Genomic DNA, 4355 nt, shown 5'->3' with positions numbered 1-4355 from the left:
CGGAGCCTGTGCTCCGCAACGGGAGAGACCACAGCAGTGAGGGGCCCGCGTACAGCAAAAAAAAGAAAAGAAAGAAAGAAAGAAAACGACCAGGAGATGGAGTTGATCCAGCAGCGGGTTCCTGCGGATACTGGCATTTCAGTCTGTACTTGAACGCAGACGGGCAACTCCGGGTTTCCTTTAGGTGAGCAATGCCTGCCCTCTGCTGGTGATTCAAAAGTTAGTTACCAAGGGCAAGAGTTTTTCTTTCCCGGCTTCCTAAAACAAAGTGATGAAGAAACAAGAAATATAAACTCATCATTCTGATTATAAACCCATTCTTTTTGTTACTTTGGGTTTTGAATTACTTTAAGTGTAGGAGAGAAAAGTCTGTTGGTTCACTTTCCTTCTTGGGCCAGTAGCCCAGCCGGTCCTCGGGCTGGGACTTCAAAATATCTTGTTTCCAAGTCAGGAATTCGTTCAGTTGACGGGAAGAATGGTTCGGTTTGTAGGGTGTAAGAAAGCAGGGGTGGCCGGCGGCAGTGGCGAGCTTAGTGAGGCCTGGCCGGACTTCGAGGCCGGCGCGTGGCCGCAGCCAGGGAGCCTGAGGCCCGGGCCTCGTGCGCATGCGCTACCCGGCTGGGCCATGAGCCAGGAGTGGCCTCGGCGGCGAGGCCTTCCCGGTGCCGCTTGGGTGTCTGCGGAGCAGAGCTGAGGCTGCGCCCGGGCCCGGGCCGCGGGTGGGGTACAAGGCCCGCGGGCACCTCGCCCGCGCCCGGTGGATGAGACAGTGGCGGCGGCGATGGACGCCATAGAGGAAGAGAGCTTCGCACTTTCTCTTCCACCTCTGATGCAGAATTTGATGCTGTGGTTGGATATTTAGAGGACATTATCATGGATGATGAGTTCCGTTTATTACAGAGGAATTTCACGGACAAGGATTTACTACCAGGAGTTTGAAGACACGGAAGAGAAGAAGCTCACATACACGCCTGTTTTTAACGAATGTATTTCTTTGGTGGAAAAGTATATAGAAGAGCTGTTGGAGCGGATTCCTGGATTTAACATGGAGGCTTTCACTACAACTTTACAGCACCATAAAGATGAAGTGGCCAGTGACGTCTTCGACATGCTGCTCACGTTTACGGATTTTCTGGCTTTTAAGGAAATGTTCCTGGACTCTCAAGCAGAAAAAGAAGGCCGAGGACTGGACTTAAGCTGCGGTTTAGTGGTTACTTCATTGTGCAAATCATCTTCATTGCGCAAATCATCTTCATTGCCAGGTTCCCAGAACAATATGCGGCCCCAAGTCCCACCTCCAGGTATTGGGATCTTTCTGGACATCACCAGCCGAATAGACTGGGAGAGGCTTTGGCTAATGACGTCAGAAGAATACATCTCGGAAAGACTGACTGTTCTGCAACCCTTCATTAATGTTAAGTATTGATGGGTCAGAAGAAAATTACCCGACCTTCCAGGGACACGTTCTTGTCTTCAGTAACCCTAGTACTCCTCCCGGAGTAGACACCTCTCTCAGGGGCTTCTGAGTGGCTCCCGCAGCAAGCCCAAGCCCAGCATTCCACCTGGGGGGCCCTTTCCCAGCATACATGTTAGCGTGTCCATATTGGGAGAACCCACCATCACCAGCCCTCTTGCCCAGCGGGCCTTGCATGTCCCACCAGGCTTTTTGTGCACTCACAGCTTATATGGGTCAGAGTTTCAGTCCTGCAGCCTCTATGGGGTTTTTGACTGGGAGTGTTTATCTAGAGTTTAACTCAAGCTAGCTGCCCATCTCAAGATTTCTGAAAATGCTACTATCACAGCTAGTCTTGGCTGTAGAAATCAACTTAGAGAGATGTCCTTTACCTAAAAGCTACATGTGAAAATCAATGTCTGGGCTTCCCTGGTGGCGCAGTGGTTAAGAATCCACCTGTCAATGAAGGGGACTATGGGTTCGAGCCCTGGTCTGCAAAGATCCCGCATGCTGCAGAGCAGCTAAGCCTGTGCGCCACAACTACTGAAGCCTGCACACCTAGAGCCCATGTTCCGCAACAAGAGAAGCCACCACAGTAAGCCTGTGCAGTGCAACAAAGACCCAACGCAACCAAAAATAAATAAACTTATTTTTAAAAAAAGAAATCAATTTCTAGTCTTATGTGTGTAGTCCTTGTATCACTGTCTTCTGCTGGTCCTGATGTAGTCCCATTGTTTCTATAACTCATTTACGTGTTTTTGAAAAAATATTTTTATAGATGAATACTCTGGCTAACCTAGTGGATATAATCTTGGAACTTCTGTGATTACCCACTTCAAGATCAAAGTATTATATGCTGTGCTTTCTAGCTGTTAGTGCTATGAAAGCAAAAATGCTTTCTATGTTGGTATTCCTATTTTCCTGGGCAACAATGAGTGTATGCTGGAAGTAGTCTAAAAGGTTTCCTTTCTTAGAGCATGCTAGTGTTTGTGCAGGTTTGCTTAAAACTCTTTCTGTGTAAATCAGCTCCTTAGGTTTTCTGTTGGGATAGGGGCTCTGCACTTCCTTCTCGCTGTCAAAATAATCCCACCAAGATAGTGTTCTTCTGGTCTAGCTCAGTACAAGCAGGAGATAGCAAACAGCTTCACTGGTCATCTATCTGCCTGGATTGGTTTGGTTTAGTACAATGTTTGATAGAACATTACTGACCAGAAAACATGGGTGTCACATCCCTCGAAAGAAAAACCATAGTTGTTCAATTCCCAGTATGCACCTTAGTTTTTTTGTGGTTGTTGTTTTTATTTTTATTTTTCAAGTAAAAATAAGAATCTCTACTGACTTTTCACTTGGCTATTCTGGTTTTAAAGGATGCGCTCTAGGCTATGTGTTTTTCTGTACCAACGCGGTGCTTATGAAATAATTTCGTACCATGAGTAACATTTGAGGTGTTTTACAAAAACAAAACAAAAAAAAGAAAGAAGGGGTTGGGCGAGTTCCTGCCTGGTGCCTCAGGGCAGGTAAGGGGTTTGCACAAAGTAATGGAGAGGCTGTGACAGCAACAGGAATCGGATGCTGTCCTAATTCAAGAGGTTTGATTAGGGCTTTTTCTGAATTAAGCTTGATTGGGTGATACCTTTAGAAACTTTAGGTTTCTCAACCTCAGCACTATTAACTTTCAGGACTGTGCGTTTTAGGCTGTTTAGCAGCATCCCTCACCTCTACCCACCGGATGCCAGTAGCACTCCCGGCAAGTTGTGACAACCAAAAACACCTCCAGACATTGCTAAATCCTCCCCCACCCAGCCCCCAGGAGCGGAGACAGAATCGCCCCCTGCTGAGAACCCCGGCTTCAGACCCAGCTCTTTTCCTTTTAAAACCTGGGTGTATTTACAACCCCTCAGGCCCATTGTGTGCAAACCAGCAGGAATGTGAGGACAAAGCACAAGGGGTTCAAGACGCCAGTCACCCTAGGCCCAGCCCCTCAACCTCCTGGGGCTTGGTTTTATCAGCCGTAAACTACTGTTATCATAACTTTTATCTTGCAAGACTGTTGTTTGCTTAGTTAACAAAAACTCGCTAAGCACCCATTATGTGTTAGGCTATGTGGAGAGGATGGGCATGTGGAATAAACACGTCAGAACGTGAAATTACCGAGAAGAGCTTGAAGCGCTACACGTATGTGCTTCTGCGGTAAAATGAATAATGAACCTTTGGAAGGTGGCACTTTTAGAAAGACCGAACACAGGCCCACAACCTTATTCACATTTCTGAAACGCAAAAAACTCTGAAAACTTTTTCTTTTTTCTTTTCTTTTTTTTTGTCATCAGAGTCTATTTGCTGGCAAAACCTGACCTGACACGGATGAGGCTCTGTACATTTTTTATCGATCCTGCTGAGTATGAATGGTCATATTTTTCTGCACAAATATTAATGTGTTAGGTCAAGGGGTATTTCCCCAGACTGTGCTGAGGGCTTTAAATTATATATAACATGTGCACTGCTTTACTTTTCTAAAACCCACAGCAGCTGAAGGCCAAAACAGAGGCAGACCCAGGGGTTTTGAATAAGGGACTATGGACCTGGTCTGTGTAAATTAGCAGGGAAAGAGCAACACAGGAGCTACACCCTCACCCCAGAAGGAGCCATCGTTTCTCAGCTGCACATTGCACCCAGCCAGGGAAACTGTGAGCTTATCATATGAGATCAATGGGAAAAGACAGGTGTGTGAGTTTGCGTGTAGAGCGTGTGAACTTTGTCCCTGGCTCAGCAGAGGAGCCCCTGTCCAAGGACCACTGGTCACTCTTTTCATCCATCACCCTGAGAGACAAGAAGCAAAACCTTTCCTCCAAAGGGCTCCTGGTCACAGATGTGGCCCAGTCTCCTTCTGTGGCCACCAGCTACA

General features: G+C 46.9%; 1 pseudogene across 1 annotated transcript; it reads left to right on the top strand.

Moving 5' to 3' along the window:
* Positions 1–781: 781 nt before the first annotated feature.
* LOC309835226 (ADP-ribosylation factor-like protein 2-binding protein) lies at positions 782–1426 on the top strand (annotated as a pseudogene). The gene has a single exon. The product of its transcript is annotated as an ADP-ribosylation factor-like protein 2-binding protein (transcript).
* The last annotated feature ends 2929 nt before the right edge of the window (positions 1427–4355 follow it).

This window comes from Grampus griseus (assembly GCF_964374135.1).
Source record: "Grampus griseus genome assembly, chromosome: 17".
In the NCBI taxonomy this organism is placed as follows: Eukaryota; Metazoa; Chordata; class Mammalia; order Artiodactyla; family Delphinidae; genus Grampus; species Grampus griseus.
The sequence above is the reverse complement of the archived record's forward strand: the minus strand, read 5'-3'. Positions and strand labels throughout refer to the sequence as shown.